Genomic DNA, 11352 nt, shown 5'->3' with positions numbered 1-11352 from the left:
GAGATACATACGAATATCCTGATACACCCACTGACCGAACCTCAGCACAGTAGGAGACTCAAACGAAAATGGCCAGCAGACCTGAAAGAGTTTTGAGAAGGAACTGTCAATGGACAGGTCCTCATCACGATAACTGAGAGCAGCCTGTTTTAACGCCAACAAATGAGCTTAAAGAATAGAATATTCTGATTGCTTGTAATATTGATATAATAAAAGAAAAATATCAAACTATTCCAAAAATACCGAGGAATATTATACGCGACTCTGTTTTTGTATTTCTGAGGTTTTTCGGCTGATTTTTGTCGACATTTTGTTCCTGATTCCCGTAAGAAATTTTCGCCTTAAGGTGGAGATACGGCACGCAGTTCACATCTGGAGCGCCCTGGTGTTAAGTGATGTGGACTGTACGGGAGCATTATGGTGATATGTAACGTTTGTACCGCAGGTTTGACAAGCAAGACTCCGGGGTTGAAATGTGCAGGTTCTTGCTCATTATTTTTCCATGGGAAATGTGTTGGCATGAGTAAGCAGTCTGTGGTCGATCTCCAGCTGCCTGGTGCTTCATGGCTTTGTCCTGAGTGTAGATTGGTCGAAAACAGGGGTCCATCGTCCGTTTTAACTTTACCTGGTGTGGAAGAGGATATGGATCCACATACATCGGCACTCACCTTGAAAATAGTCCAGAAAACTCAAGATGATATATCAAATTTGAATGAGAAGCAGCGAGAGATTATTCATTCCGTCTCCTTTTGCAGTGATCAAATATCATCTTTCCAGATGATTATCAATAAGGTCAATGATAAATTGGATATAATCGAAAGATTGACACAAGAAAATATTAGTCTGAAGAAGGATGTCATTGATTTAACTAATAGAGTTGAATCATTGGAACAACAGTTAAAGTCGAATAACTTGGAAATTTTGGGTGTGCCAGAGAAGTCAAATGAGAAATTACCGGATATTTCGCAGAAGATCTCCGAATATGTTGAATGTCCCATATCTTCAAGTGATGTTGATGCCTTGTTCAGATCAAACACTAACATCATTGGTAAGCCTAAGCCCATCATCGTCAAGTTCAATCGAAAAGTCACTCGAGATGAATTCTTGTCCGCTGCCAGAATGAAACGCAGATCAATTAGAACGTCGTCTCCCGGACTCAAGATTGATGGCATTTCTGATCAGCTGTTCATAAACGAACATCTCACAAGACACAACAAAATTTTATTGAATAAGTCGAAGGATTATTCACGGAAAAATAACTACAAATATATATGGATCAGAGAGGGCAATATTTATGCAAGGAAAGATGACAAACAAATTGAAGCAATTGAAAGATTTACAGTTCCAGATAATATAACGAAACTGAAATCATTTTTGGGTTTAGTGAATTATTATTGTAGATTCGTTCGATGTCTTCAATTTTATTTCCCCTCTATTCACTTTTAAAAAAACAGGGAAATTCAAATGGAGTAAAGAATGTCAGATCGTATTCGACAAAGTTAAAACACTTCTCACCACTGATGAAGTATTAATTGCTTATAATCCTTCATTACCTCTTAAATTAGCTGTCGATGCATCAGAATACGGAATAGGTGCTGTTTTGAGTCACATTATTGAAGACAAAAGTGAAAAACCAATTGCATACGCTTCACGTTTACTTATGCAATCAGAAAGAAAATATTCATTATTCGAAAAAGAGGGATTAGCTATTATATTCGGACTCAGCAAATTTAATCAATATCTCAACGGTAATAAATTTACATTAGTTAGTGACCATAAGCCACTTGTTCATATTTTTAGTCCACAAAGAAATTTACCTCAATACGCTGCAAATAGAATACGCAGATGGGCAGCTATTTTATCGAATTACGATTATGAAATCGAATATGTCAAAACTAATAAAAATCCAGCTGATTGTTTGTCACGTTTACCTATACCAGATGAAATAGTTCATACAAATTCAGACTTTGACGTTATCGGATTTGTAGAAAATTCTTATTCAAGTATAAGTTTCAATAAAATTAGAGATTAGAGATTACATTTTTATGTAAAAGATTTGAAATATCTATCGAGTCAGGATGTTTAATATGGAATAATCGTGTGATCATACCTGAAGAATTACAAAGAGAGATTTTAAATCAAATACATTCGACACATTTAGGAATGGCGAAATTGAAGGGAATAGCGAGATCATATTTTTGGTTCCCGAATATAGACAAAGAAATAGAACGTTTAGTCAAGACATGCGAAAGTTGTAAAATCAATAGTCAAAATCCACAAAAATCCGAGTTAAATCCTTGGCCTTACCCAGAAAAAGCATGGGAACGTTTACACATAGATTTTTTCGGTCCATTTAAAAATAAATATTTTCTTATAATTGTAGATGCGTATACAAAATGGTTAGAGGTATTTCCGATAAATAATATTACGGCAGAAACAACAATAAAAATCTTGAGATCAACATTTGCACGATTTGGATTACCAAGATTAATTGTTACAGATCAAGGTAGACAATTAGAATCGATAAAATTTAAAGAATTCATGACTAAAAATAACATAGAACATATAGATTCTCCGGCTTACCATCAATCTTCAAATGGTCAAGCAGAGTCATCTGTCAAAATTGTAAAAAAGTATTTAAAAAAGGTTTTAGATTCTCCTTATAACGATTTGGAAACAGTATTGTCTAGATTTTTATTTGATTATAGAAATTCAGTCCACACAACAACGGGTATAAAGCCATCAGAATTAATGTTCAGACATAATATCAATGACAGATTCAGTTCAATTCTACCATCCACTAGTTTACAAGATAAGGTCGAAAGAAATCCACTTAAACAAATAAAATACTATAAAGGTAATCGAAAATTAGAATTTGTCAATGACGACAAGGTGTTAGTAAGGTCTTATAAGGATAACAAAGAATACTGGGAAAAAGGTGTGATTAAAAAAATTTTGATAAAGTTGTTTATTTAGTTTATTTAGGTCGAAATAAATGTCTTGTAAAGAAACATTTGGATCAGTTAAAACTGATATACCCTTATCAGACGAAAAAGAACAATCGCCAGACAAAAATAAACGATTAAGTTTACCTTTAGCTTTAAGAAGAGAGAAAAGATATGTGAAACCTATTGATAGATTAAATTATGAATGAATAATGTTCGTTAGTTCTTAGTAAAGTCGTAAAAAAGTTGCATTTTGAAAAACTTTGAATTGTAAATAGATACTATGTATTTAGTTATATAAGATTTTTTTTAGGGTGAAGATATTATATATATGTACATTGTGTATTCATATTGGGAGTCATTGAAGTACATAAATTGATTTATTGCGCACATGCTTATCTGCAGTTTCTGCATATGTTAATACCGATTGTATATTCAGTCTTGAATAAATCATCAGCTAAAGCATTTGTCTATTTCCTTCGAATTCTATATTAATTTCAAGTCGAGAAATCTAACAGATGAAGTATCCAGATGGACTGATTTATTCCCCCTTGCTAACCACGTATTCTGCACATGTGTACATTAAGACAGACAAAACAGAGCAATATACACTATTAGAACTAATGAATATACAACATCTTCCCTCCTCAAAAATAAAGATCTATTGAGAATTTTAATATTTAACATCAAATAAAAACGACTTATCATTTAAACAGGTTGAGCTCCTAAACCATAGAAATAAAGTGAACTAATAATGAACTTGATTATTCTACCAATGAAATTACATATAACTAATATTACAAAATAGCCAATAAGAGGACAGAGTAGCAATAACTTTTACATATCAAAAATATTTGGGTGCTTTCACCACTCTTCCATATCTAGTTACATTTAGATTTTCGTTTGGCCTTCTTTGATTCTTTTTCGTAACAAGATTTTCAATGCCAGTATTTGAACATGGTTTAACATTCAATGAGGTATTACTATTATTACAATTATCATAGCTCTCTTCTTGCAACAATTTATCAATTGAAACATTGTCAAAAATATCACCATTAGACGAATTGAGATCTACATTAGGTTGAATTGAGGTTGGTTTTAAATGTACTCTATTCCTAATCAGGGTTGATCCGTCTTCCCTTTTTATTCTGTAAGTCCTATTTCGTAATATTTCTACTACTTTCGCAAATTTCCAAACTGATTTAGGATATTCTTGGTATTTCACATTTTCGTACTGCCTTAATTCACGTAATTTCTCAGATTTTTTATCGTAATAACTTTTTGACTTGAATTGATCTTCAGCAATTTTATTGTTCAACATTTTTTTATTTACAATTTTAGGTTTAGGTACGAGCAATGCTAAGTCTAAATCGTCACCATTTTCGATTGATTTTTTAATTGTCTTTTACACAGTCTGTATGGTACGTTCTGCCAATCCATTTGATTGTTGATGATGAGGAGCAACTATGATGTGATGATTCTGATACAAACTTTGCAAACACTGAACCAGAGAATTGAGTACCACCGTCCGATACAATTGTGAAAGGAATCCCGTGCGTCCTAAATATACGTTTCAATTTACTTACAACAACATCGGCGGTCATACTTTTATTGAGACATTCTACTTCGAAAAATTTTGAGTAGTAATCTACTGTTTTTAAATATTTTGTACCATTTATTTCAAAAATATCAATACTCAATTTTGACCATGGTCGTCTCAGTATAACTTGTGAAATTAGAGGTTTTCTAGTATTAGAATTATGATATTTTTTGAAACGTTTATTGTTTTTATAAATTTTATTCATATATTTTTCTTTTCATAAAATGTTTGAGTCGACAATGGAATTGTGAAGCACCCTTTCTCATTTTGATTATCGGCTGACTCGTATTCTTGTTCAATTCTTCTCGGTCCAATATTGAATATATTTCCATTTTCCGCCCCTCAAGTATAGGCAGTCAACAAAACTTCTCTTATCCGTTCTCACTGAACAAAAAAACTTGTTCCATATTCCATCTGCGTAAAACTAATGAAGTGAATTTAATTCTAAGATAGTATTTATCGAGTATAGAAGATATCAACTGTCTCCGATTAAGATTTTCTCTTCGACCTGTTGTGTTGGATAATTTGGAAAATTGTTGAATCAATTGGATTTTGCTGATTTTATCTTATATTTTTGGGAAATCAAGTAAAATGTCCGTCTTGAACGGGATAAATCGACATACTTCGATAGAAAACTCTAGAAAAGCCGCCTTCCATCTTAGGTAACGAATAATTCATTATTTTTCATTTGCCTTCATTAGAGTTTATTGCAGGCTTCTTTTGATAAGCATACAATTTGGCGTGTTGGTTTGTGCAAACTGTTTCCTGAGACCTATAGGCACCCCCATACGAGGTGTTGGAACAACTTTTCTGGCTGGAAGCGGGAAGAAGTCAATCTTCCTAATCATCTACGGGATCTCTTTCTCCGGATGAGTACCATTTCTCACTTTCCTTGTATAATTTCACAATCTGAACTATTTTGTTGGACATTTTAGCTAAAATAATCATATTGGACCATATATTTATTCATTGGGAAATCTGAATATTCATATAGTTATTTATCTTCTCTTGACATAATTATAATACACTTTTCTATAATTTTGAACACTTTTTGAAAATATTTTGATCACTGTGAAGATATTTGTACATGAACGCCGGCATTCATATATTCCATCCATTCACTTGTGGTGCACCTAATTAAAACTCATTCATAGATATATCTGAATTCAACTTCAAAATCATAACACTTTTCTCTTCAAAATCTTTCATTAAATTTGGTAGTTTTGGGAATTATATATAGAAGAGTAGGAATTGTTAATTGCGAGGTTAATTGTATATTAACAATATTATATTAAATATTTTATTAAAACTATCTGGCGTCCCCCATATTTTTGTTTGAGTTGATTATTTCAGACCATCGTGAAAAACTGAAGGAATCCACCCCTTCTTCACTAGAGCTAAGCCGCGAGCACTATACCCTCATTTTGTGTTTCGATTTGAGTTCATTTCTCTTGAGCAGAAAAAAAAACGTAACATTTTAAAAACGCGACATTAATTATCATTAATTCAATTTCTACACTCATTTTTGGACAGTAAACAGTAGAGTTGGCTCTTTTCTGACATTTAATTATTCCTAAGTGGCCAACATGTATTTTTTTAAGTATCAATTTTCTGATTTTTTCCGGAATGATCACTTTTTGACCCTTATAAATTAAACCATTTGATTCAGTAATTTCATTCCTAAAATTATAATATTTTTTTACTAGAGGATGAACACAGGTTATTTGAGTTTGGCCATCCATTTCGAATATGGTTTAAAATCAAGCTCAATTCTTCATCGTTACGTGTTGTATCTATCAATTGTTTTTTCTTTCATCGGTAATATTCATTTGACTTTCAATTATGCAAATTTGTTCTTCTAGGTCTAGATCATTTATATACGGTTTATTAACATATGCTCTTGATAATGTGTCAGCAATAGTTCTCCAACCAGAGAGTCCAGTCGAAAATATAATAATAATAATAATATACTTTATTTCAAGGAATCTCCATAAAAATTACAAAAATGCAAATGAAATTACGTCTAAACTTAACTGAAATACAACATTTAAATAAAAAACTACAACATTCTCACTGCATGAAAAAACTCTTCTAAGGAATATGGTTCGATCTTAATGAGGGGAGTTTTCAATGATTTTTTAAAGCTATTCAAGTTTGTCAACACTTTCACATTATATGGAAGAGAGTTAAATAGTTTAATGCACATATAAGATGGATGTTTCTCAGTGATTGCTAATTTATGCAATGGAAAATGAAGATCGACAGATCGAGTTGGATAGTGGTGCTGAGAAGTATGAATTATAAACTTTTCCCTATTCTTCAAAAAGAACATTAAACATTCAAATATATAAAGGGCATACAAAGTCAGAATATTCTTTTCTCTGAATACTCCTCTACATGAATCTCTGAACTTCATATGAAACATGATTCTCATAATTTTCTTCTGTATTTTAAAGACAGAGTCAACAGCCGAGCTAGCTCCCCAAAACATTATTCCATATCTCATGACAGACTCTGCATTAGCAAAATAAACTGATCTTAAGCTAATTGGGTTTAAATATTTCACCAATACCCTTATTCCATAGATCTTACTTAATTTCATCGATAAGAATTCTATATGATCGTACCATTTCAAGAACCTGTCGATTTGAAGGCCTAAGAATTTAGTCGATTGACTCAAAATAATGCTTTTATCTGCTAACTGTATTGAATCGTCCAACTCTTTACGGGATCTATCTGTGCTGAATACTAGAACTGCGGTTTTGTCTTCATTCATGAGAAGTCTATTAGAATCATGCCAATCTTTCACAATTGCAAATATCTCATCCGCTTTTTTGCTGATACTTAAAAAATCATTGCCCTCCACTAATATATTGGTGTCATCTACGAAACAAGAAATGAAGACCAACAGGGCTTCAATCAAAAGACATAAATCATTCATAAAAAGAATAAACAATACTGGACCCAGCACGCTTCCCTGAGGTACGCCAATATTCACCTCTACCTGATCTGACTCTGACATCACAACATCTACTTGAACAGACACCTTCTGATGGCGACCTCCAAGGTAAGACTTAAACCACATTTTTGCCACACCGCGAATTCCCATATTCTCTAACTTTTGGAGCAGATAAGAATGGTTCAAACAATCATAAGCTCTTGACTGATCAATAAATAAACCCAATCCGAGTTTATCTTCTTCAATTATGCGGATTATTTCCTGAGTAAACTGGAAAATGGCTGTGATCGGAGACCTACCCCCGAGGTATCCATGCTGAGAGTCACTGAATATATTATTTCCTTCAAGAAATTCTTAAAGCCTAGTTAACATTGCTTTCTCAAATATTTTCGAAAAACATGGTAGAAGACTTATACGTCTATAATTTTCAACAGCACACTTATCTCCCTTTTTAAAAATGGGTTTTATAATAGAAATTTTCAATTGATTAGGAAAAATTCCATATATAAAGGAGTTATTAATTATATAAGACAGGATACATTTCAATTCTTCACTACAAGACTTAACCAGCCTCAAAGGAATTTCATCATAACCACTACAATTTTTATTTTTGAATTTTTTAATAATCTCTGTGATTTCCTCAGGAGTTACAGGTTTTATACTAAACATCTCCTGTATATTGGGTGAAAAATCCAAGAAAGGAATATTGGGTATTTTGTCCATCAATTGAGGAACAAGCATTCTAAAAAATTCCGAAAATTTAGAGGACACTTCAGATGGTGATCCTTGTACACCACAATTGTAATTGTGAGTTTTCCCAGTAAGTTCACCCACCAATGACCACATTGTTTTTGATTTATTATCTGAAGTTTCCACCTTCTTTTGAATGTAAGAGATTTTCGATTCCAAGAGTAATGCTTCATAGTGTTTTTTCTCTAATTTGTATAAATCATCATAGCATTTATGTTTGTTACTCATCAATAATATACAGTCTAATTTATTTTTAGATTCTCGAATTTCTAAAGTTTTATACATCTTATTGGAGGATGACTTTTTTACATGAACCAATCTCACAGGAAATCTCTCATTGAAAATCAGTTTGAAAGTTCCCATGAAAGCATCCCATTGAGCATTGATATAATGATCACTGATTTGATAAACATATAAATAAATAAATTCTGCCATTGACATACTGCAGAGTATTGACCCCATTGCTCAAACTGCTGCTATTAAAGCCATTCGGCTTGGAAAGGCACGATCGAACCAACCGCGTATGTTGAAGGTGACGTTCACTAGTCCGGATGTTGTCAGTACCCTTTTACGGAAAAAAAAGAACCTACTCAATATACCCAAATATAAAAAGTAATACTGGTAGACGATAAAACACCTAGGCAGATCGCTGAACTGGGGGAGCTCCGTGACTGATTAAAGTCTAGGGAGTCTGCTGGGGAAAAAAATTGACCATTAAATACATCAAGGGTACCCTAGCTATTTTCAGGAGAGATGTTACAGCAGTCCCGAAAAACTGTTAGGCCAGCTCTCTGAGTGGACGGTTGTGAATTCAAATGTTCAATCCTTATGTTCTAAACACCGTGAACTCCTTAGATTCATACATCTTCATAATCCATCATTTATTTTAATTTCTGAAACGTGGCTTCATCCTAATATATTAGATTCTGTGTTACATATACCGAGCTATCAGTCATGTTTAGAAGTGACAACAACTACTGTTGGCTACGGAGGTGTGTGCATTTATGTAAAACAGGAAATTGTTCAAGCTTCCACTATCCAAGCTTCTCGAATTCATCCCCCTGGCATTGATAATGTTTTCATCCATATAAAAATCTGTGATTTTCGCCTGACCGTTGGTTGTATTTATCGCCCCCGTCACTGTGCCTACGATTCTGTTCTGGTTGATCACTTGACTCAGCTTTCGGTGGACGGTAGCTGTGTGATAGCTGGAGATTTTAACCTTCCCGACCTTGTTTGGCCTCTGGTCACTCTGCCTTCATCTTCGTCACCCTCACTTCCTTATGCTGAACTGGTGCATAATACAAGTTTTGAACAACTCATTTCGAAGCCAACAAGATATCGTCAAAACCAAGTACCATCGTTGCTGGATCTTGTCTTGGTGAATGTCGACAACTTGATCTCAGAAATCGAATATCTCCCCCCTTTCGGAAAATCAGACCATCTCACACTTAGATCAAAAATCCAGTTCAATATCGCGTCGAGCAAGAGAATGGTTCGTAGAACATTCAACATCATCAACTTCACCAATCTTAATAGAGACTTGGCTAGTATTGACTGGTATGATCGCCTACCACATTCTGGTGTGGACGATATGTGGGGAGTTTTTTCCAATATTTTGGAATCTGCTATACAGGCTAACACATCTTTAAAAGAGATCTCCACCAATCCTAATAAACCATGGATCGACGATATCTTATGTGGTATGATTCGCCATAAGAAGAGACTTTGGCAGAGATACACGAGACATGGGAAGCCGGAGGACTACGCATTGCATCGTTCGTATTCGAATATTCTATCCAGCGCCATCAGGCAAGCAAAAAACAACTTCGAATCTGGGCTTGCCTCGTCGGGGAATGCGAAGAGGTTTCATAAATACGTTAGGTCCTTTCTTAACACTAAAGTATCTGTTCCCTTGGTCAAAAATTCCTCCAGAGCTGTCTGTGCTGACTACCGGGAGTCGGCTAAGGTGCTGGCTAATGCGTTTTCTTCATCGTTTACACTTGAGCCTGATGGACCATTACCAACTGTGAGATGTGCTCGCAGCAGTTTAGACCTGTGCAATATTTCGTTCAGTGCGGAGATGGTTGGGAAGGAGCTGATGGCACTGAGGGCAGACTCCTCGCCCGGACCTGATGGTTTTGCGTCGAGAATCTTCAAGAATTGCTCTGGTTCCCTGTCCGAACCTCTAGCGCTTATTTTCGAAAAATCTTTTGAAACCCATACACTGCCTTTCCCTTGGTTGAAAGCATCGATCACACCAATTTCCAAGAAAGGCGACAAACTCTCTCCAACCAATTATCGCCCAATAAATCTGACTGCTGTGGCTTCCAAGATCTGTGAGAGGGTGATACTAAACCAGATGTTAGACTTTCTATTGGATAACGACATCATTCCACCGGAGCAGCACGGTTTTCTACCAGGTAGATCAGTGATTACAAATCTTCTGCGGTGTGTGAATGATTGGACGAGAGCCTTCGATGCCGGAGCCTCTGCCGATGTTATCTACCTGGACTTCTCTAACGCCTTCGACCGAGTCCATATAAGAAGACTCCTAACCAAACTCGAACATCTTGGTATCAGAGGTAGGCTACTGATGTGGATTAGGGCGTTTCTTACTGGAAGAGAGTTTTACGTGCGTGTGTCCGACGGTATATCGCGTCCGCGTCCTGTCATCAGTGGTGTCCCTCAAGGGTCGGTCCTTGGACCGATTCTGTTTCTGTTATACACAGCGGATCTACCGCTTCTCCTGCAGTCTTCCTGTTCCCAGTTCGCAGATGACACTGTTGTGTTTCGTATCTCTTTATTCACTGTCCTCTTACATCAATCTACAATATCATTGAACTGGGGATCATGCGTATGATTGATCCCCACTACATCTTCCCTTTCTTAAAAACGAAAACAAAATTCGAATGAAAGTTATTCACATATATACATATCAGGTTTTTTAACAATTCGACCACTTCTTGTTACATTTTTATCGTTGGACAAAATACAAGTATTTTCTTGTTTCGATTTTTCATTTTCATCAGTAGTATCATTTTCCCTATCTGAATTAACATTATCAGAACTATTATCCTGCTATTCACAGTCCCTAT

The sequence above is a fragment of the Coccinella septempunctata genome, chromosome X (genome assembly GCF_907165205.1).
Source record: "Coccinella septempunctata chromosome X, icCocSept1.1, whole genome shotgun sequence".
Taxonomy (NCBI): domain Eukaryota; kingdom Metazoa; phylum Arthropoda; class Insecta; order Coleoptera; family Coccinellidae; genus Coccinella; species Coccinella septempunctata.
The sequence above is the reverse complement of the archived record's forward strand: the minus strand, read 5'-3'. Positions refer to the sequence as shown.